This window comes from Sesamum indicum, linkage group LG11 (assembly GCF_026168435.1).
Source record: "Sesamum indicum cultivar Baizhima isolate 11 linkage group LG11, ASM2616843v1, whole genome shotgun sequence".
Taxonomy (NCBI): Eukaryota; Viridiplantae; Streptophyta; class Magnoliopsida; order Lamiales; family Pedaliaceae; genus Sesamum; species Sesamum indicum.
In genome coordinates, this window is record NC_142667.1 from 3,818,240 (window position 1) to 3,844,141 (window position 25,902).

A 25,902-nucleotide genomic window follows, 5' to 3' on the forward strand; every position below is an offset into this window, starting at 1 on the left:
AACGATCGAAAAAAACATCAAATTAATAGAATTTAAATTCATATTGATGTGTGTGGGCCAAAAGGACTCGGCCCAAAAGGAATTTATGGAGTCCAAGACCTCTTGAGTATAGCCCACGAGCCCAAGAATAAAGTAGCCCACTAGAATGACCATGGACCTGAACCAAGAAGCATGTCTAATAAAACACTTTACAAACCATAGGCTCACATTCAGGGTCCATCTAAGAGACAGCCCAGGAGAATGGAGGCGCTGCCAAGACCCAAGACTCCTAAACTCAGAGGGATTCCCCGCAGAATAGGAGTCCTCACATACAAGGAGTCCTCTTCCAAGTAAAGACATGTTGCTGTGAGGTGATCAGTTGAAGATAAGATCGAATCAGGCCTTATCTACCCGTACTTTGATCCCTTTATTCCAAGAATAAGAGTGGTGTTCAGAGTCCCAACAAAAGGGGACGCCTCCCTTTAGATTGGCATACTTGTAATCTATTCTGACAATAACTCAATTTTTATGTAACATTATTCAATGAATAAAATGAGTATCCGCTATTGGCATTTCATATTTTGTGCTCATTACACATATATTTGTATTTCTTTTAAACATCGCAACAAAGCCCATAGACCACTTTGAAACCCGTGCAACAATTGAACTGCGCATTAGATAGCAGTCATGAAACCAACTGCCAAGAGTTGTCTAAAATGTTCCGAGTCGAGGACCTCGAGAATGGGCATCTAGTGTCCTATGGAAACTTGCATTAAGAGTCATATTCATTTTATGAGTGTCGTGTTTCTTCGGCAATAGATGTGGGATGTGCTAGAATTGGTGATCAGAAAGCCAATTGGATTGGCGATTTTGAGAATCATTTAGCAATTTTTATAAATGTGATATTATCTTGATGAATGTAGTAAGCATTCATCTGTTGCTCTATGTGTTTGTTGTGCTTAGTATTTACATTGAACGATGTTTTAATGTTACAACAAATGCCCATAGACCAATTAAATAACACATGTAGTTGGGTTGCGCATTGGATGGAAGTTATGGAACCAACTTCTGAGGGTTGGTCGAAAACGTTCCAAGTCGAGGACCTCGAGACTGGGCATTGAGAGTCCTTTAGAATTTTGCACTAAGTATTGCATTCATTGGATGACTGTCGTGTTTCATCGGTGACAGATATGGGATGTCTATGCAATTTTAGTAGATTAGTTGATAAGGTTGTTAACAGATTAAACTGACTCGCGGGAATCATTATATAGAAGTCTTGAAGGCTTCGTCAGTATAACTTGAATTTCCGGCTCCAATAGTACAAGATTAGTCCTTAGACTTCAGCAGTCGTATGCATATGATGGCTATATATTGGATCTGGCAAGAGATGATTGTATCGACGATATGGTCATTATAAGCCTTATTTAGTGTAGTCAGAGTATGTAGTGAGGACGGTAGATTTCAAGACAGAATCCATCCCCTATTAGTATATGATGGATATATCTCCTATGAACTTTGAGATGGTTTAGATTCCCTAAGTCTATGGCCATAGCGATTGGTCAAATAGGAAATGGTTTCCTTTGTCAATCAATAGTGTAAACACATTTCAAGTATTCAACATAGTTGTCTTATGCCCTAAACTAAAGCTGGGAGATGGTCGATGGAAGGACCGTACCTGTATGGAACTCAAGAGCCTAAATGTTCACCCCAGTATTCGCCTAGTCTCTAGTGGCATAGACCATTGCTAGATGGCCACCCATGATGACGGGCTTTCTTGATCACGGGTTGATAAATAATTATTCAGTAAATTAGATTTAATTAATAATAGTGTTTGACATTAGCCCAAATCTAGATTTAATAAAGAGTCACACACAAATCACCGAGAAGGTACGAGGAATTAATTGAGAATTAATTTCATAAGTAATTGGATTACATATAAATGAGATGGATCCATTGGATGAAGGAGCCCAAGAATAGATTAATATGATTAATTTATATTGGGTTTGCTCTTATTATTTAATAAGTTGAACTTTTTAATTAATAAAGGCTCATTGTGCTCATGTATTTAATTAGATTAAATATATGATGGGCTTAATTAGGTAAATTTTAAGTAAATTGGATTTAATTAAAATTAATTGGGCCTTGCATTTTATCTCCATAAAATAGGCCAAACACCTTAATTAAAGTTGATGGAAAATTCTAGGAAATAAAATTATTAACAATTATCAATTTTTTGAAAGTGTTGTGTTAGTCATTCTTTATTTGGAATAAAGGATTTATTACTTTATGGATTGTAGAATGAACCTAGGCACATTCGAATACATTCATACAACGTATATATATTAGTTATTTGGAATAACTAATAACAAATACAACACAAAATAATTTTCCTACCCTAGAAACATCCCAATCGGCCGCCCCTCTTCTCTCAACACTTGGTGTGTTTTCTCTCCCTAATTCTTTTCTGGCAAAGAGAATTGAGGAATTCCATATTCCGGTTTGGTGTGGACGTGTCTTTAGATGGCTCCTACATTAAAGTCTCGCGTGAACAGATCAACAAAAAAGAGTTCGAAACAAAAAAAAAATGGTAATTCTTGATTTACATTTCTTGCATCTCTCGTTTTATTTTACCATAGGCCTCGGTTTATGATTTATTATTGTTATTATAAACTACATTGGACACCTAGGAATTCCTAGGTTGCACCCCTTGGAATCATGGCATATTATTATGTTCGACTTTTAATTTACGAGTTTTTATATTACCGCTTCCGCTTGCGCGTTCCCGAGCCGATCCACTCACATTTTTCATTGCTTTCAGCTTGCTCCTGCTCACACAGCCCCCTTGTTAGAAGCAGGCGCGCTCCTGAAGCATGATAGCTGAAGGAGACGCCCCCGTATCCAGGCCCTAAATGGTTGAGCGACAAAGGGCCCCTCAAGCAGCCCCTCAGGAGGTCCCCTGATAATGGCTGATACAATTGGAATGCCTGCAGAAGGATCTTCCAGGCATCCAGTATCAGATTCTGGGGGACCCCGAAGACGAGGAACAAGGTGTCCCTTTCACAGATGTAGTGATAGCAGACGAACTTCCAGCAAATTGTTGTACCCCGGTTATTACTAAATATGATGGGATGATGATCCTCAAGAGCATCTCTCACGTTTTGAGAACACAACTCTTTTACATAGATACACGAACAGGATCAAATGTCACGTTTTTGTTACCACTTCGCCAGGGCTGCACAGCAATGGTTCAATCAGTTGGTCGTTAGAGCGATAAGAAGTTTCCAAGAGTTTCGATCTCTCTTTTGCACCAATTCGCTAGCAGTCGGAAGCTTAGGAAGACGAGGCTCAGTCTTTTTTTTCATACGCCAAAAAGACAATGAACCTTTGAAGGAGTACTTGAAGAGATTCAATGCTGCTGCATTGGAGGTGCCTCCACTACGCAACAAGTGAAGACCAGTGCTTTCTCACAAGGACTTTTGGACGGGGACTTCTTCAAGTCCCTGGCCAAGAAATCCATCTCCAAGTTCGACACCCTTTTTGCTCGTGCTACAAAATATATTAACATGGAGGATGCCCAAGCTGCTAAGAGCAGAGTCGTGGAGAAAAAGGAAAAGAAATGAAGGAGGAAGCCCCCTCTAAGAAGCCCTGAACTGATTTTTGGGATAAGAAGTCACCCATCCAGAGGGAGAATACAATATACAACCCCTTGATGGTACCTACTCATGCTCTTATGGGCGGTAGAAGGAAAAGACCTACTAACTCGTCCTAAATCATGGAACGATGGCCCCACTGAAGAGTGTCAGCATCTGAAGAATGAGATTGAAATACTTATCCAAAATGGAATTTTGTAGAAATACGGTTGTTGGGGAGAAACTCGAGGAACAGGGCCATATCAAAAACAAGAGACAAACAAGTAAATGAAGCAAAAGTTTCTAGTCATGAATCTCTCCCAACAGAAGGGTACAAATTTAGGGGGAGGGCTGAGGCTAATGACCCTCCTCGCAAAAGAGTTATACGAATGATTGCAGGAGGCCCAAGTGGAGGCGAATCCCACCATGCTAGAAAAGCTCAAGTAAGGAAGGCACACGACATAACCATAAAGGAAATATGCGATGTTCGGGTGATGGAAGACACCTGCCTCATCCAGTTCGCGAGAGTAGAACGTTCAGGTCCTAAAAGTTCTCACAATAACGCTCTAGTCATCATGAAATTATTGGCAAATTTTGAAGTATGGTGCATCTTCATAGATTCAGAAAGTTCTACAGACATTATTTGGGGGAGGCATATGATCAGATGCAGTTAGGGACACCACCCTGGAAAAGGTGAATACCTCCCTGTACGATTTTGCGGGAGAAGTAGTTTGCCTGCTAGACATGGTTTCATTCCCATTGACTCTAGGTACTAGAACTACTCGAAAGACCTGCTTGTTAAAATTTTCAATAGTAAATATAACATCATCTTGCAACATTATCTTGGGGAGACCCACCCTCAACACTTTCCAAGCAGTGATTTCCACCTATCATATAAAGATTAAGTTCCCTACATCTGGTGGATTTGGAGAAGTACAAGGAGACCCACTCCAATCTCGCAAACGTTATGTGGAAGCTGTACAGAAAGGGTAGGAAAGAAATAAGGATTAAATGCTTAAGGAGGCAACCCCAAGAAAATGAGGGAAGGAGGTTGTAGAAGATAAGGAAAGTGAAAGGACGTCCCCCAAGGTCCAACTAGCTAAAGATTAATGAATATTGAACTCATACCTGGAGATCCATAGAAAATTACACTAATTGGTTCCCAAGTGGAGGATGCAGTACGTGAAAAAGTAATTCAATGTTCACTTTGCAATATAGACATCTTTGCATGGACCCCTCAAGACTTAGAAGGGATCAATCCTAACGTCATTACCCACCACCTCAATATAGATCCCAGACTCAAGCTGATGAAACAAAAGAAGAGACACTTCGGGCCTGAAAAAGATAAGATAATCCAAGCTGAAGTCAACAAATTACTGACAGCAGGACACATCGAAGAAACACAATTCTCTGAATGGCTATCCAATATAGTATTAGTACCCAAGCCTAGAGGAAAATGGCGAATGTGTATTGACTTCAGGGACCTCAACAAGGTGTTCTAAGAATTTTTATCCTTTATCCCGAATTGATCAACTAGTAAATTCCACATCAGGATATTAATTGCTAAGCATAATGGACGCATCTCAAGGATATCATCAAAAAATGTTGGCTCTGGAAGATCGTAAAAGAGTCTGTTTCATCACTTCTATTGGAACATTCTGTTACGTGACCATGCCATTTTGTGACGCCCCAAAAATTATAATATATAATTGGGAGACTAATTAGTAATTATTAAAAATTTAAATTTAATTAATAAATAAATTATAAATTGAATTTGGGATATAGTAAAACTTGAACAGATCAAATTGGAGTTCGTAATAATATTTGGGGGCAAATTATATTAGGAGGGACGTGAAAGGTATTTTACAAAAGTTTAAAACTAAATATAATATATAATAATAATAATATATAAATATATGTATATAATATATAAAAGAGGGGGGGGAGTTGGCACCGCCTCAAAACCCCCCCCCCCCCAACTTAAAAAAATATATATGTGTGTGTGACTTCATATTCACACACATACTTTCGCATAACCAGTTCTGCAATATTTCACGTATGAAATATTAATTTTAATTTATATTAATTTATATAATTATATTATTTAATTAGTTCATTTATTAAATGTTGATTATATTAAGCGATGTACCATTTAATCGGAATATTTTACGAGTTTGGCTATTTAAAATAGTCTCTAATTAAATATAGAATCGGATATAAAAATGATGTCGTTGGTTAATTAGATTATTAAATTCGTTAGATTTGAATATTGCTATAGCCAATTTATATAATTCCATCGAAATTGTTAACTAAATATGCAATTCTACGTATTGTTATTTAATTAAATTATATAATAGCGAGAAATTGATAAGAAATCCGTAGAAATATTCCGAAAATTATATTTAATAAATGGTATGTTAATAAAGAGGAAAAACGAAAATTTGTACTTCGATAGAAATGGAATATTGAAGAATTATTAGAAATTGTACGAATAATATTTAGTATTATATTTAAAAGAATTTACGATATTCTCGATATATTAAATATATGTGGTATAACTCATTATAGGATACGGGGGTAGAGTGAAAGACCGAACCACTACCTATTGGATAGATAAGCGTTGTAAGGTCGAGGTAAGTAAATAATTAGTATTATCTATATATGCTTTCTGTATTTGTGGTTTTACTGTTATATGAATTTGTGGTTGGTGCTGACATTGATTTACCTGAAAATATGAGTGGTGAATGATTTGATTTGATTGAAGGTATTGTGTACGTGGAATAAGAAAATACGTTGAAATATTATGTTTGTTGTTTGATATATTGTGGATGTCTGGAATGAGAATATGTTAATATATTGTTTTACGTTACTAGTTGCTTACAAGAATGGTGATATGTGGAAATGAGGGAGTGGTGGAAATTGAATGTAATTATGGTGTGAATACCCCTTGATGTGTTGAAAAGCCTATAAGGCGAAATGAAACGAAAGGAGCTTTGATGCAATATGAGAAAGAAATGTAATGAAAAGAGCTTTGATGCGATATGAAAAAGATGTGATATGAAAAGAGCTATGATGTGAAATAAAAGAGCTATGATGTGAAATGAGATTGATGAGCCGGCTGTCAAGGGGATTCACTTAAATTTATATAAAGGTGAGATTGAGTTGACGGGAAAAACACGATATCGCCTTCTGGTAAGCAAACTAGGAAAAAGGAAGTTTAATTGATTATTTTATTGTGAGATAGCTAAGTGGTGTACTACAATTGATTATGTTGGAGTTAAATGTACTGTAATCCATGCATATTGCCTACTTGTCCTGTTTGGACTGTGTTTGATATACATATATTGATAGGGTTTATTATTTACTTACTGAGTGGCAGACTCATCCCTCTGTTGATATTTTCTTTCAGGAGTAGACTTTGAGGTGTTTGACTGTTGAAGATTAGGTCTACGCGCTATACTCAAGCAGGTCGGGCCAGTATGCTGTTTTCTCCTCGTTGTCAGTTAGAGTACAGATCATATTTTGTTGTATAGAGAGAACGTAAGCATGGAGATTACTTGTGGTTTTGATATGTATATATATAATGTTGTGGGTTCATAATACCTAATATGACGTATTGGGATTACGTATGCAAATTGATTAGATGATTATCTGCAAATATATATATATATAGCTATGACGTTTAGGGTAGATATAGCTCTTGTAGCGAAGGGGGTGATACACATTTGGCCTAATGAATGCAGGAGCCACCTACCAACGTTTGGTAGATAAAATATTTCATTCACAAATTGGAAATAATGTCAAAGTGTATGTGGACGATATGCTAGTAAAAAGAAAGGAAGCTAAGGATCATGTCGCAGACTTAGAGGAAACATTCTCTGTTTTGAGGAACTATTGATTAAGGCTCAATCTTGGAAAATGCGCAATTGGAGTAAAAAGGAGACGTTTCTTGGGTTTTATGGTCACCCAAGGAGGAATCGAGATCAACCCCCTCAAGATTAAAGTCATTCTGGACATAAAGGCACCTTCTAATGTAAATGAAGTACAAAGACTGATGGGGAGGGTGGCAACACTCAGCCGTTTTATTTCTAAGTCAGCGGAGAAAAGTTTGCGTTTTTTAAAGTGTTGCGGAAGGCAAAAAGCTTTGAATGGGACATCGCATGTCAACAAACCTTTGAGGAACTCAAGGGATATTTAGCAGGGCTACCCCCATTGGCGAAACCGTCCCTGGGGATACCCTCTACGTATACTTATCAGCCACCCCCAAGCTATCAGCTCCATCCCCATTCATGAAGATGATGGAAAATAAATATCGATTTACTATGTCAGTAAAGTACTCAACGGAGCAGAAGGACCATACATTCCTATTGAGAAAATCTCCCTTGCACTTGTCATTACAGCTAGAAGGTTACGTCCCTATTTTAGTCACATCCTATTGGAGTAAAGACAAACCTTCCTTTGAAGCAAACTCTAGGCAAACCAGATACATCAGGACGATTAGTGAAATGGGCAGTAAAAGGCAGTAGATTTAAGTGAATATGACATCTCATACTTGCCCCGGACAATGAGGCTAAATACAAAGCACTTGTGATAGGTCTTAATATGACGCACGAAGTAGGAGCTAGACATTTGATAGCTTATTCAGATTCACAGCTAATAGTCAAACAAGTGGAAGGTTCTTACGAAGCTAAAGAAGAAATATGATACAATACCGACATCAAATAGCAAATTAAAGACAGGATTCAAGAGTTTTCAGCTCATTCAAAACCTAAGGGAGGAAAATGTTAAAGCAGACTACCTTTCCAAACTTGCTAGTACTTTAGAAGACTGCAAAACGAGGCATATTACCATACAATACCTCCCCAGGTGTCACTGGCCGCTCCTTGGGCAAGACGGCCGGCAGTGACTTGCGGAGGACGTGCGGGCGGCTAGGGGAGGCCGGCCGGCACGCAGGTGCGCAAACGGCCTACGAGCAGAGACTCTTACCGATTGGGGATTGCAAAACTGTTCGTATGGGAACTTCCTTGATGTGTGGGGATGCTATCCGCCAAGTATGAAGTCATTCCGAGGACGTTTGGGCAAGGAGATATAAGGGCGACGATCAGGCGCCACCCTGCGCGCGAGCAGGAGAGAAATGCGTGAAGCAGAGTGCTTTATCTTTCGAGATTTGCAAAACTGTTTCTATGGCGAGATCCTTGGAGTGTTGGGAACACCTCCAAGATGTTTCAGAGGTAGACGGTTCCGTTTGGGTAGGAAACGACGATGATCTTCAGAGTCTGCCAGTGCAGTGGCGAGACTGTAATTTCAGAATATTGCGTGGGCAATTCCTCAGCGATGGATGATCGGATGGGGCTGAAATTCAAGAGTTATGATGTAGAAGTCGTAGGCTACGCTACGGTTCAAGCGGCACATGATTTGGACGTCGGTTGAGGGAGATACGAAAAAGGTGCGCTCCTCAACCCCTTTCAATGTCTACTGCTGGAAATAAGAAAAACTTTCTTAAGCCTATTATAAGGGGGGTATGATGCGGTGAGCTCCAGCCGGCCCTCCCCGTGCACGACGGCAGTGGCGGTAGGCAACGTCGGCACTAAATGAGCATCTCTTGGGGGCATGTTGGGGGCCTCCAAGGGCCGGCTCTAGGCATCTCAAAGGAGTGTTTAGAGTCCCCGAAAGGCATGGGAACCGGACGGGCAGCGTAGGGCCAGGACGGCCTATGTTGGGCACAAATGCGGCCGAGAGGTTCCGTGTGACGTGCAAGGTTGCTCCGCGGGCTGCGAGATATTTGGGGCAACACCTCTCGTGCGAATGGGTGATCGAGGCAAGCACTCCAAGACCTCGTGATCCAACTCATGGCACGTGCTATCGGGTTCTAGCCGTCCATGGGGGTCCGTTGGCTAAGATGAGCGGTCGTGGGGCGACGCCGCACTGTGGGCAAATTATGTAGCCACGTCGAAAGGCAAGAAGGCATGTCGGGCATGCCATGCGGGATCAAAGCAAGATGTCGGCATATCATGTGGGCCTCGGACTTAAGATGCGGTCCTACTCGGGCGAGGCATAGAAGACGGCCACGACGAAGGCGTGCGCCAAGGATGCCCCGAGTGTGCATTGGACATGAGACGGGCGTTGCGGGCGCATGCGGAGCGCCATAATGCCGAGGCGGAGCGAGGATGCTCCTTGCCATCGAGGGATGCGTCGGCGGGTTCCGAGATTGTGGGCGAGACGCATGGCGGCAGACTAGCTAGTCGGGGCCGGCCGCTAAGAGACGCTAAGGCGTGCGTGCCGAGAGCCTCGGCGAACATGGGCATTTTGGATAGGCGAGCGCAAGGGCACGCGGTGCCGCGCAGGGATGCGTTCAGATGTCGTGCTAGCGAGCTTCAGTGTCGAAGACACGCGACGAACAGTCGATAAACTCTGAGATGTGCGAAGACTGGTCGAAGGTTGGGTGAAACCTGAGACGCCGCACGGGCGAAAAATATATTCCGCTGCGTGACAAGAGAGTCCGCCCGTGACACCAGGTCAAGAGCTTCAGTTCGTACTCAAGCAATATTTTCCATAGGAGATTGGAGGACTTGTTATCCAACGGCTCCAAGAGAGACACCTCCCTGACAATAGATAGGAGGCAGCAAGACTCAAGCCTCGAGCTACCAGCTTCCTATTACAAGGAGGGGTCCTCTACAAGAAATCTTCACACATCCTTTACTCTGGTGATTATCACAGCAAGAAGGGATACATATTTTTTAAAAAATACATAGTGGTTGTTATGGAGTGCATGCTGGAACATGGATCCTCACTAATATAGCCTTGTAGGCTGGATACTTCTGGCCCTCTATGAAACAAGACGCACAACAATTAGTAAGCAAATGGGAGAAGTGCCAGAAGCATTCCTCTCTCATACATCAACCTGCGGAGCTCCTCACAACCATGCTATCGCCTTGTCCCTTCACACAATGGGGAATGGACATTGTGGGGCCTTTCTCCCTTGCTCCTGGTCGAAGAAAATTTCTTCTAGTAGCCATCAACTACTTCACCAAATGGATAGAGGCTAAGCCACTCGCCCCTATCATAGAAGCAAAGGTGATGATATTTATATGGAGAAATATCATCTGTCGTTTTGGACTTCCTCGAGGAATAATCTCAGATAATGGTCAACAATTCCAAGGTTGTAGAATACAACATTGGTGTAAAGATCTGCATATCAAATAAAGATTCACATCAATAGCACACCCCCAGTCCAATGGGCAAGGGAGGTCATAATCGAATCGTAGTGCAAGGAATTTGAAAACTGGACAGAAGAACTAACTAGTGTCTTATGGGCATACCGAACAACCCCTCGAGGGTCTATGGGAGAGATTCCCTTTAAAATGGTTATGGAATTAGGGGGTACCCTCCCATAGAATTTTATACTTTCTGAATAGAAAATTACGAAGTTACTAAAAGAAAACCTAGATTTTATTGAAGAATTGAGAGAGAAAGCTCTCGTTCGCATTTCAAGATACAAGAACACTATGATTAATTCCCACAACAGAAGAGTAAAAGTACGAAGTTTTCAAGTTGGAGATCTAGTAATAAGATGGGTGGATACTTTGAAACTAGTGGAAAAACTAGACTCCACTTGGAAAGAACCCTATAAAGTAAGAGGGGTAATAGGACGAGAAGCATATGACTTAGAAGATCTTGAGGGACACCTACTACCGCGTCCATGAAACATACACAACCTCAAGAAATACTATGCATGAAGGAGGGCATCTCCTTCGTGGACAATAGGTCCTCCTGAAGGACTCCCCCTAAATAGGTCCTCCTGAAGAACATCCTCTAATAAGTCTTCCTGAAGGACTCCCCATGAACGAGTCCTCCTAAAGGACATCCTCCAATAAGTCCTCCTGAGGGACATCCTCTATTAAGTCCTCCCAAAGGACCCCTTTTGAATAAGTCTTCCAAAAAGACATCCCCCAATCAATCCTCATGAAGAAGGATGAGTTTTTTCTAAAAGATGTCTTTATCAACAGACATCAAAGGCAACATCATTGTCGGTATTACTTCATGGGATTTTCCCCTCTGTTGGGGGCACCCCCGTAACAAAAGGTATGGCTTCGTACTTTGTGTGCATAATAAGGTGAGGCATAAATTAAACATAGGAATAAGCCCTGTTAAAAACCAAACAGGTATCCAGTTGCAAAGGAAGCCTTGCTTCCCACTCCTAAGCCCTCATATACCTTTTATTTATTTTTATGCACATCTCATATATACATATATAACTTATGGTAAAAAGTGGGGAAATAATTTTAGTTGCAAGAACAGGGAATGGAGGAAAAGTATTTTGGGGATACCCCCCCCCCCCACCAAAGAGGATATCCCTCATAACAAGTCCTTCTCAAATAGGATATCAATACTCCACCAAGCAGGAAAATCCATAAGATATGCATCCAAATAAGCAGAAAGCAAAAAAGAGTTCATACCATTTAAAGTTTAAGGTTTAGGGTTTAGCAGAAAGCAGAAAAGGAGCTCATAAGGCCCACCCTAAAACTTGGTCGGGCCGAAAGAGTTGTCCATGACAAAAACTTAAATTATTTCATCCCCGTTTTAGGTGGGAAAAAAGGAGCAGAGCAAAAACAGTAAAATTCTTTCAAGCCAACAACGAGGGGCGGGGGAGATCAAGCTACATCATCATTTTTCTTCCCATGGGCGGGGTCTTCCTTTTGTTTCTCAGACTGGGAGCATTCACAGAAGTGGTGGGGGGTTCGGCATCAACGGCCAAGAGGGCACCTCCTTCTTTCGATTCGGGGGTGCCTTCACCAAAGATGTCCCCCACTGTAGAGTCAATTGCTGCTTCGATGGGGGGACTCCTTACCTCTGCTTCAACTTCCCCCAACAAATGATCCAAGTCTCCTTCTACAACATCAAAATTTTGCAGAATCAGCATAAAACAAGAATGAAGCATAATTAAAGAACGAAGGAAGAAACAAACCTGAACCAAGGGGACCCCCATTTTTGTGGAATTGGAGGCTTAGCAAAAGGATTCGGCGCATTATATAGGAAGGTTAAAAGCTCGAGGGAAGTGGGCTCTTCTCCTAAAGGGGGATACCCTTGAGCTTGGAATTACTCCTTGCAAGCCAGGAAGTTGTGTTCACAATAAGGCCCAGCTATTTTGGCTACCTCCTACTGATAAACTTCGATCTTTTTGAACTCCTTGAGGCGACTTTCCTATTAGGCTTCCAAGTAATTCCGACCCTCTTCTGAATCAAAAAAACCAAACATTGCTTTCTCTACTGCTTTCTTGATGGCCCTTTCGTGACCAGCGACTTCCTTTTGTAACTTTTTTAGCTCCCTCTCCAACTGCTAATAACGGCTTGTAGCTTCCTTCATTGCCTCTCTCAGCTTGGCATTTTCACACCCTAGGTGTTCCACTTTATCCTCCATTTTTCATCTTTGGGCATCGATTGGAGGGATGAGGGGGCCCTCTAGAACCTGGAGGAAAGTTCTCCTCATATGGAGGCTGCCTACAGATAAAATACAGAACATCAGAATAACACCCTAAGGCAAGATAAATGCAACAAGGGGGCAATACCTTGAACAAATATGAAGTTTTTATCCCCTCAAGTTCTTCTCGATGGAGGGGGCCAGAAGATGTTTATCACTAGAGGACAAAACCCCCCTCCTAAGATCAGCCACTTTCCCCTCTCCTGAACTAGAGACTAGCGACTGTGAAGACAGTCTAAAGAAGTACGCAAGGACTTGAGGGGTATCCCTCTCATCTTTGAAGGAAGGAGAAGGGGAGGCGCAGGTGACGAACGAGAAGAAGGAACCCCTATAGAGCCAGACGAGGCTTCTTCGAGGAGCTACCAGTACAGGTCCTGGAGAGAAAGAGAACGTAGGTCGGTTGCCTTTCGACTCGCTAGAAGCAGGGATCCCCTTTGAAGATCTAGGCTTCCCCCCAAAGATGTGATCACACATAAGCTTGCTAAACATGATTTTTTATGTCAGGGAATCCAAAGAAGAAAGATATGATCCAAGGATAAACAAAAAAAATCATAATACCAAAAACAAAACAAAGAGATACCCAAGGAATCTCCCAAGGGTTCTGTTCAAGGGGTCAAGCCAAAATGCGCCAACAACCTTTCATTAATAAGAGACAGACAGGGGGCCTCATTCAGTGTGGCCAACAAGGAGGATAAAGCAACTGCTCTCACCCCCACATGCACAGGAGGTGAGGTCTCTTGAATCCATTGATCAGAGAAGGTCCAAGCATGGGAGAGGACATCAAAATAGCTAATTTTCTAGTGCTTCGGGGGATTTGGAATTGACAACAAGGACATTCCCTTGTGAGGTGCAGACGAGAAGAAACTCATCTTGCCCTGCTTGAGGTGGTAATACTTAGCAAAGATATGCGCTATTACAAGGAACCCATGAAATCAGAAACCAAGAATCGAAAAGAATTGGGAACTAACTAGTTCAAAAGAACCTGAAAGAGACGAGTCACTTCAGAATAAAAAAGAGGGATCGAAAAACTCAAATCTGAATGCAGTTGGGCAGAGAAAAAACACAAGCAATTTCTGGGAGGATGAGATGGACGACTCGTGGGGAGGGGGTATAAATAATAAAAGAAAACGGAATATGAAACCTCTGAAGCAATTGATCTATGGAAGAAGTTTCCAGACACCCTTTCTTCCCCGAGAAGACCCAGACCCCTTCTCTTCCTCAGGGGAAAAACTGTTATCCCTCATTCCCCCTGCCTCATCCTCATCCTCCTCAAATTCCTCATCTATTAGCCGTCGGACAGCAGTCACAGCTTGCCGCAAGCTCCTCCTCCATCCACTAGTAAACTGAGGCAAACTAGGGTTAGCCCTTCTTGAGGTGGCTTCGGAGGTATCATTGCCTGGAATGGTTTGCTTGACAAAACTGACTGATTCGTTTGAAGAAACATGGAGAAAGACAAGTTTGGAAGATTATGAAGAAAGATAGAAGATACTTACTGAATATGAAGATGGAAAAACCTTGTTCTTCAAAAAAAGAATTTGTGGAGGGAAGATGAAGTGCTAAGGTGGGTTACACCCTGGTTGAGATCGTGGGTGAGGGGTTGTTACACCCACGTTTTGCCTATAACTAACTTTGGTTGGGCGGTTACCAAGCACAAGGGTGGGGCGATTACCAAAACACCACCCCCATGTGCAGATAATTATGGCAATCATATCAACTAACAAAAAGTGAAGATCCGCTTTCCTAAGTTGCGGGAAGTTGCAGAGGTGAGCAGGCGGCAAAACATTTAAAGGGGGATCCTCCTTTCTGGTGTAACAAAGGCTCCTACTTTAAGAAGCTAGGGGGCACCCGTAGCAGCTTGACCAAGGCGAAGGAGATGACTGAAAGATGAGTTCTAATACGTAAATTCCTTGATGATCATACCCCAACAACCCAAGAAGAAAGTAGCCCACCAGAATGACCATAGACCTGACTTAAGAAGGAGGCCTAATAAAATACTTTTCAAACTACAGGCTCACATTCAGGGTCCAACTAAGATAACCCAGGAGAAGGGAGGCGCCCCCAGAACCCAGTACTCCTACTAGAGGAACTCTCCGCAAAATAGGAGTCCTCTCCCAAGCAAAGACATGGCGCTGTGAGGTGATCAATTAAAGATAAGATCGAATCAGACCTTATCTACACATATTTTTTTATCCCTTTTTTCGAGAATAAGGGTGGTGTGCAGAGTCCCAGCAGAAAACGATGCCCCCTTTATATATACTGGTTCAGTCCCTCAACTGGAAAACCTTCTAGGAGCTGGAAAATCATTCCTATTTCTTCTCTACCATTCCAATTGTACTCTGACCACGATCTAATCCACGAATTTATTTATCGTATCTCAAATTTTCATTACACTTTAATTCTACGTTTATTTACTCCTCAATCTCAAACTAACTTAGGCGTCAGAGTGCTAACGTGTTGTTTTGCAGGTCTTGTTTTCAAGTTCTCTTATTCAACTAGCCCAAGTCCATCGCCCAAATCCAAGCTTGTTGGATCCGTGCTAAAATCACAAGCATCACATATGAATAGACAATTTTGCACTAGGGGAAATGTCAATTATGAAGGGCAAAGCTGAAATACTAACAAAATTATGAGTATGTTTTTGTCTATTAAATGTTAGGATTAAAGAGCTTATAAGATCTTTTTAAAAAGTTGGGGTTAAGTACAATTTACCCCCTTGTATTAATGAAAAAGTGCAAAAATGCCCCAGTGAAAAAACAAAGTGCAATTTACCCCCCCCCCCCCCATGTTTTAGAAATTGATGCACTTACCTCCCTCGGAAGGGGGATAAATTTCATCATATTTAGTGTCATACGGGGGTAAACTGCTCTTTATTTTTTCATCGGGGCTTTTTTAATACGGGGGTAAATTGTATTTAGCCCGGTTAAGTTGTTTTTTTTTCCTCAAACTTATAAGATTCAAAACATTTTATTTTAAAATCTTATAGACTCTTCAAAAATAAAATTATCAAACTATTTTTTCAAGAGTTTATAAGCTATAAAATATTTTAAAAATCTTATAAATTCAGCCAAACACCCTATTACTCCAAAATAAAGATTTAAATAAAAACCCATAACTAAATAACTGCAGTGCCCTAGGAAAAGTTACGATGATCACCTTTTATATCATATAATATCAGTTATAATGTAAAATTACTGTATTTATTTTAGGTTAAATTACAACTACCTCCTTTGAGATTTGATATAATTATGAATAACCTCGTTGTTTGAAAAATTACAAATACCCCCTTCAAATAAAAAATAATTATGTAGCCTCTAGGTAGCAAAATGAACATTACTACTTCACCCTTGCTGAAATCTTTAAAAAAATAATAAAATATTTAAAAAATATAAAAAAAATTGAGGTTAGGTCCAAAAGATAATCTACGGGGAATATTAGTTCATAAAAATATTTTAAAAAATTATAAAATATATATAAAATTATGATTTATAATCCAACAGAGCATTTTGGTTAATTCACCACAAAAATTAGATGAAAACCTAATGCAGACTAATGGAATGGGCTTATTGTTAGATGGTCGTGAAGATCAGGGATATTTGTAATTTCTCAAACAACAAATAGGTATTTATAATTATATCAAATCTCAAGGGAAGTGGTTGTAATTTACCCTTTATCTTAATCACAAAACTATATAGGTTGTCCCATAAGCTTATTTTACATGTACAAAATCAATAAAGTTTTAGTCTAGCGGTTGAGGCTAAAACTAAAATTTTGTAAATAAATTTGAGATCATAAGTTCAAATTCCACAAAAAAAAAAAAAAAAAATGTGGATATTTATCACTTTATTAAATAAACAAACAAACAACTCATTTTACATGTACACACGTGAGTTATGATTACCCTATCCCTTTACTCGTAATTTGAAATCTGACTGATTTTAACGTCAAGAGGATGACTACCATAACTGCATATCTCTCATGTTCATTTGCGTTGCAGATTAATTTCAAAAATAAAATTAATACAGAAAGCCCTGAATTCATTACTTCCCGTAACTTCACTCAAATTCAATTTCAGATGAACTGTATCCATTATGTATGTATATGTATATATGATAAATTACAAAAATATCCCCTAAAATTTGATATAATTATGAATGCTCCCTCATTATTTAAAAAATTATCAATACCTTCCTAATTCTAACAGTCGTCTAACAATTAGCACAATCCATAAGTTTTCATCCATTTTTTTTGTGAACTTACTAAAATGTCCTTATGGATTAAAAAATATAATTTTATTTATTTTTAAATTTTTTTTTGGACTAAGCGGATATTTTTTTTTATAAGTCTTAAAATTTGTTCATCCATCCAGTTTGATTTTTATAAATTCTTAATTTCTTTAAAAAAATAAAAAAAAATAATATAAGGGCAAAGTTGACAATTTCATACCTCCATCCAAGAATTACATAATTTCATCAAACATCAGCGGGAATATTCGTAATTATGCCAAATATCGGGGGAGGTCGTTGTAATTATATATATGGGTTAATTACGCTTAGACCCCCTCTAAAAATACGAAATTATACTTCCTCCAAAGAAGTTCTAAAATTATACTTACACCTCCAAAAATTTCGTCTGAACCCCTTTCGTTATGGTTTGAATGAAAAATGATGACATTAGCAAAATTATTGCATAAATATCCAATTTTACCCCCTCATTTGATATTTTTATGTAATAACTTTGTACGTATAAGAAAAGAAAATATAATGATATTAACCTCACTCTATATATATGTGATACATATATTTCCTTATAAGTATAAAATATATATGAGAATGTTAGATGATAGACAAAATTAAAAATTAATTAATTTATTTTTTATTAACGTTAGTATTTTTCGTCCAAATCATAATAAAGAGTTATGTGCATATAAAAAATTTTGGAATAGGTGTAAATATAATTTTATATCTTTAAAGGGGTTTAAGTGTAATTAATTTTAGATATATACTTTTTGAAACTTATTATTTTTTATGAGTACATGACATGGTGCAGTTTGGCCACAAGAATCTTATCCCTCCTTTCCTCCAACTGGTCTCTCTTTTATTTCCACTTCTTACAGACAAACTAACAAAACCTTCATTTATTACATGATCAAATCTTGTCCACTCCCACAGCCTACAGACTATGACTTCCTCACTTTGTATCTAATCATGGACCAAATGTTGCATGTCCACCTCACTGCTCCTAACCTATTTAATTACTCCATTTTTCATTAATTAATTGCATAATATAAATATTTTGTTTTTTATAAAGAAAAAGTATTATCACATCACATGTGAAGTACATGCCATATATTAGACTACTGATATAAGCAAACATTTTACATTAATTGCAGGCAAGAAGTTTGAGCGGTTTATAAATTTTAAAGGCTCTTCTCTTTAGTGAAGTCAGGCCAAATAATACCTTACGCAATAAGGTACAGATTGAGTCACAAGACACAGTATTTGGCATTGTCTGTGGAAACAAGACCCTGTGCGCGTCTCAAATCCCCTATTTAGGGCCTGACAATGTAGCAAGCGTTCCTCATTAGTGTAATACACTCACCTCTTCCATGATTGGGTATAGTTTCTAAGAATAAAAATATTATCTTTTGTATAAATGTATACTATATTAATATATATGATAATATAAAAATATTTATCAAACATAAATATTATTTTAAATATATAATATATAATATTTTTACAAGTATATTGTCATAAACTTAGAGAAATTCTAAGTTTATTGGCCTATCACTCCTAATAGAATATAAAGAAAACAATATATGTATTTCTTCAAATCACTTTCTTATTTTCTCCAAAAATCCATTTACAAATGACATACATGGTGGTATTTATAGACCACCAAAATTGTGGTTACAAAATACACTATAATTATTATAATTATAAATCATAATAGGGGAACAAAATGGTATAACATAATGGGTATTAAAAAAGAATATGAAGAGGTGTATGCATTCATATATATATTTTATATATAATACTCCCCCTTGAATGCATACCTCTTTATCATATACATCCTACCTCGTTAAAAATCTTGTCTGAATAAATCAAATGGGATAAAAACCAAGGCTAAGGAAAGAGTACAGTTGTATAATCTCCCCTCAATTGAAACTGATATCTTTCAAGTGTCGCATGCCAATATTACGTAGGAGTTGTTTGAACACCTTTGTTGGTAATGCCTTCGTAAACAAATCTGTTAAATTCTGACTTGATGAAATTTGTTGAACATCAACTTTGCCTTCCACTTGAAGCTCGTGAGTGGAGAAAAATTTTGGTAATATGTGCTTGGTTCTATCACCTTTAATATAACCATCCTTGATTTGGGCGATGCATGCCGCATTGTCTTCATATATTACTGTAGGACTCTTTTCGATTGATTCCAGTCCACATGATTCATGCACATAATGTATTAGTGATCTAAGCCATACACGATTAATTCTGCATGATTTGATGAGGTGGCTATCAAAGTTTGTTTGGTTGAACGTCATGAAATAGCAGTTCCACCATACATGGATACATATCCAGATTGAGATATAGCTTTATGTGGATCAGATAAATACGCCGCATCTAATAACCAACTAATTTGGTTGTTTTGGCATCATCATGCCTTTCAAAATATAGTCCCGTATCACTTGTTCCACGTAAATAACGTAGAATATGTTTAACACCATTCCAGTGTCTCTTTGTTGGTGTTGAACTATATCTTCCTACTAGATTAACTGAAAATGCTATATCTGGTCGGATATTATTAGCAAGATACATCAATACACCAATTGCACTGAGATATGGTACTTCTGGACCCAAAATCTCATCGTTATGTGCTGGAGGACAGAACGGATCTTTATTAACATCAAGCGATCGAACTACCATAAGTGTACTCAATGGATGAGCTTTGTCCATATGAAAACGCTTAAGGACTTTTTCTATATAGTTCGATTGATGAATGAAAATTCCACCCTTAGTATGTTCGAACTGTAGGCCGAGACAATACTTTGTAGTACCTAAATTTTTCATCTCAAACTCACTTTTTAAGTAATCAGCTGCTTGTCGAATCTCTTCAGGAGATCCAATAATATTCAAATCATCAACATACACAGTTATGATTACAAATCCCGACTCTGTCCTCTTTATGAATAAACATGAACTTATTTGATTATGGCAAAATTCTTTCTTTATTAAGTACTCACTAAGACGATTGTACCACATACGTCCTGATTGTTTAAGTCCGTACAAGGACCTTTTCAATTTGATGGAGTACATATGACGAGACTTTGACTGTAATGCTTCAGGCATTTTTAATCCTTCTGAAATTCTCATATATATATATATATATATTTGTATCCAATGACCCATACAGATATGCAGTTACCACATCCATGAGTTGCATTTGCAGCTGTTCAATTACTGATAAACTGATCAAAAATCTAAGTGTGGTTGCATCCACTACAGGTGAATATGTTTCAGTAATCAATTCCGGACTTTTGAGTAAAGCCTTGGGCCACAAGTCTAGCTTTGTACCTTACAACTTCATTTCATTCATTTTTCTTGCGTATAAACACCCACTTATAGTCAACAGGTTTGACATCTTTTGGTGTTGGAATTATTGGTCCAAATACTTCTCGCTTATTTAACGAGTCTAGCTCATCTTGTATGGCCTTTTTCCAACTTTTTCAATCATTTTGATGTCTACATTCCTCCATAGTTTGAGGATCATTTTCATCTTCATCCATGATTTGGACGACTACAGAATAGGCAAAAATATCATTCATTTCAATTTCTTTTCGATACCAACCTAAACTGTTATGAGCATAATTAATAGACATCTCGTAATTGTCCTCGAGATCTTGCTCATTACTTTGAGAGTCATCAGATAAAACCACTTCAGGGATTTTATCCTTAGAGACACTAGTGGTCACATTGGCATCGTGATTAATTGAGACGATATGTTCCTTTCTCTTTCGAGGATTTGCATCTTTAGAGCCAAGTGGTCTACCACGCTTCCGGCGTATTTCTAACTCAGATGCATTTGATTTTTTTAAGAATCGCTTCAGGGACTTCTAAATGATTTGGAACATTTTCAGCCGGAATATGTGATTTTGTGATCTTTTTGGTATCTATCAACGCTTCTGGTAGCCTATTTGCAACACTTTGCAAATGTATGATCCGTTGAACTTCAAGTTCACTATCATTTGTCCGTGGATCCATAAAAGACATAGATGTTGCATTCCATGCAATATCTTTTCTTTTAATCTCTTTATCTACTCCCCCTAATGCCGGGAATACTGTTTCATTAAATTGACAATCCAACTACCTAGCAGTGAATTGATCACCGGTCATTGGTTCAAGGTACTTAATAATTGAGGGAGACTCAAAACCAACATAAATTCCCAGTCTCCTTTGTGGCCCCATTTTAGTTCATTGAGGAGGGGGTATTGGAACATACACCGCACAACCAAACACCTTTAAATGAAAAATATTTGGTTATCTTCCGGAGACCAATTGTAATGGAAAAAATTTATGGTAAGCGGTAGGTCTAAGAAAAATTAGAGCCGTTGCATGCAAAATTGCATGCCCCCATGCCGATGAAGGCAATTTTGACCTCATCAATAAATGTCTAGCTATTAATTGTAACCGCTTAATTAACGACTCTGCCAAGCCGTTTTGAGTATGTACATGAGCAACTGGATGCTCTACAACTATCCAATTGATTGACAATAATCATTGAAAGATTTAGAAGTAAATTCTCCCGCATTATCTAACCTTATCCTTTTAATAGGATAATCAAGAAAATGAGCCCTCAATTTAATAATTTGGGGTAACAGTCTTGCAAAAGCAACATTTCGTGTTGACAACAAGCTTACATGTGACCAACATGTTGATGCATCAATCAACACCATAAAGTATTTAAATAGCCCACATGACGGTGTTATTGGCCCGCATATGTCTCCTTGAATTCGTTGAAGAAACATAGGAGATTCTATATTCACTTTTGTCATAGATGGCTTTGTAATTAACTTTCCAAGAGAACAAGCCGAACATATAAAATCACTTTTAACAAGGAACTTCAGGTCCTTTAGTGGGTGTCCATGTGAATTTTCAATGATTCTATACAACATTGTTTTACCTGGGTAGTCAAGTCTATCATGCCACAAAGTAAAAATACTTTGATCAACTAACTTCGGGTTAGTGATACTATGTGTTTCAATGGAGCTTATCAATGTGCCATATAAACCAGAAGTATATGTTCTCATTTTTTCTAAAACATGCTTCTGGCCAGTTTTATATGTTGTAAGGTATAAATATTCGATACCATTTTCATTCATGGTTTCAATATGAAAACCATTTTGTCGAATATCCTTGAAACTTAATAAGTTCCTTTGTGATTTACTAGAATATAAGGCATCATTGATATGCAATCTTGTTCCTTCAGGTAACAAGATTGTAGCTCTTCCGTAGCCTTCAATAAGATTACTAACTCCTGAAATAGTACTCACATTTGTTCTTGTCATTAACAAACTCGAGAAAAATTTCTTGTTTCTCAAAATTGTATGCGTAGTGGCACTATCAACAAGACAATGCTCCTTGTCATTGAGATTTGTAATGGCTTGATCCATTCTATATAAATGAGATAGACATATAATAAGTAAAAGAAAACTTCATTCATAAAATATAAAAATATTACAAGATTAAAAGAAATATCCTAATAATGAAAGTTAACATAACTGAATAATAGAAACATAGTAATAATATTTGGGATAAATCTAATCAACAAACATATCGAAATCCTCAGAAATGTCCCCAAACTGTAAGGGCAGCTCAGGGAGATTTTTGTCATTGTTTTCAATAGACTGAAAAAAATTTGATGCATCCATGTGGGTATTGTCTGAGATTCTAGCCTCAACAAGATTAGTCTTGACATCTTTACCCTTTGCTTTCACAGAAGCCTGGTATAATTTGACCAGATGTTGTACCGTACGACAGGTACGGGACCAATGTCCAGACATCCCACATCTATGGCAAAGATCTCCATTTGTTGTTTTCTCTTGTTGATTCGTTGTCTTGTTCCCATTGTTCTTCTGAATATTGGGATTAATCCATGTATTACCACGATCATTACCGCGACCACGACCGCGACCGCGACCGCCACGACCACGACCATAAGAATGGCCTCGCGATGGGCCATGGTATCAACCACGCCCCTTTCGTGAAGAAGTAGCATTTGTTTCAGGCAATGCCGCTGAAATTTCAGGAAGTGGTTTGGAACCAGTGGGTTTGGTGTGATGGTTATTCAATAAAAGTTGATTATTTTCTTTTGCAACAAACAGGCATGAAATCAACTCTGAATAGGTTTTGAACCCACGTTCCCTGTACTACTGCTAGAGTACAAGGTTGGATGTATGAAAAGTAGAAAATGGTTTTTCCAACATTTGTTCATCCGTCACATCTTCTCCACATAACCTCAATTCTGATACAATTCGAAACATTTCAGAATTATATTCAGCAATTATTTTGAAATCTTGCCGTCGCAATTGTATCCACTCATATCTTGCACGTGGTAAGATTACAATCTTTTGATGGTCAAATCGATCCTTTAAACTCTTCCAGAGTTGAAAAAGACTTTTGACTGTTAAATATTAAGACTTCAGGCTCTCATGAAGATGATGACGAAGTAAAATTATTGCTTTAGCACAGTCTGGCTCAGAAGCAATAGTATTTGCTTTTATTATTTCTCCCAGTTTGCTACTTGCCAAATATAGTTCGGCTTCAAGAACCCATGATAGGTAGTATTTTCAGAAACATCAAGAGCCACGAAATCCAGTTTTGTGAGATTGGCCATTAAGCTACAACAAGTTTAATATGCACTTTTAGCATATATATTCAACATATACATAAAAGTAAAATAATATGTATTACACATGATATAAAGTAAAAATGACATGAAACATTACTAACATTAAGTTACATATAAGTTACCATGTAATTAGTATGAATTATTATGGCATGCATACATGGAATTAAATATATTTAAGTTTGGCTTAAATCTTATAATGTTACAAATAGCAATTAAATGGTATTCATGCCAAAATTATTTCTTAACAAATAATTTTGTTGCACATAAATATATTAGCAAAACATGCAAAATACATATATGAGCATATAAAAGAAAACTATGTGGGCAAAGTAAGTTAATAAAATTAACTTCAAGTTAGTCATATAACAATAGTTGTACTATGTTATCGAAAAAAAATGTCACAAATCAAATAAATAAACGAAGAAGCATTGGGCTTCTTGATCAAGCCATTATCTAAAAACACTTCAGGTGGTGAGAAAATTGAACATTATACTTATCATCGCTTCAGGAATGATATTGCAAATAATTGGTATAAAATATTTCACCTACTACTGGAGATGATTTTAACTCATTACTTACTTCAGGAAGCAATGAAATTTTATAGAACATATCCACTTCAGTGGATAAAATCAAGAATTGTATGCCTGCTTCTGGAGGCAATGTCACATCCACTTCAAGGGATAAAATCAAGAATTATACGCCTACTTTTGGAGGCAATATCACATCCACTTCAGAGGATGAAATCGAGAATTTATATATATAGATATATATATGTCTACTTCAGAAGACATTGAAATATATAATATAATTACTCATATTTTATTATGAAGAATCAAGAATAACAGTAACTATGATATTATAGAGGTAAACAAACAAAGAATAAAAATTATACTAGAAAAATTAACACTCTACCTTGATCAATCGTAACGTCGTACTGATAACGTTTTATAAACTTAAAGAAATTCTAAGTTTATTGGCCTATCACTCCTAATAGAATATAAAGAAAATAATATATGTATTTCTCCAAATCACTTTCTTACTCTCTCCAAAAATTCATTTACAAATGAAATACATGGTGGTATTTATAGACCACCAAAATTGTGGTTACAAAATACACCATAATTATTATAATTACAAATCATAATGGGAGATACAAAAGGGTATAACATAATGGGTATTAAAAAAGAATATGAAGAGGTGTATGCTTTCATATATACATATTATATATAATATATATACTTTTATTAATTTAAACAAACAAACAAACTCCACTGCCGCCCCAACCCCATCACTGCCTCTGAACTCCGCCTCCATCTCCTGATCACCCTCCCATCGTCAACGCCCCTACCCCGCTTCATCCCTTGTCGCCCTCCTCACCCTTCCTACTCCACACCCAATCGCCACCTGTCCTCCTCCTTTCCTAGCTCGCGGTCGTTGCCAACCTTCCCTCTCCTTCCGCAATGCGGATTAGATATCATCCACTCTCCGCTTGTCTCACGAGGCGCCTTCCGCAAAGCGCAACGTGTGGCTAGTAGTCAGCTGCCTACGTCCGCCAATCTCCACACACACCTCCGCTCGGCACTAACGCAGCGCGCCGAAAGGAATCAAAATAGGGAGGAACAAATCACAAAACAGTAAATTGCACATGCAATTTCAAAAAGGAGCTTTATTGATTGCTGAAAAATGCGTATATAGTAAACAACAATGCTAGAGCAAAGGGATCGCCTTGAGGGGGACTCTAAATGTCACTAAACCAAGCTTCATGAACTCATTTTCCCCCCTATAATAGGCTTAAAAAAATAAATCCTATTGTCTACACTAGATAATAGAAAAGTTGAAATTTGCACCTTAGGAAGCATAACGTCCCCCTGAGCAATCTAAACAACAGAAAGCAAATAACAAGGCACTA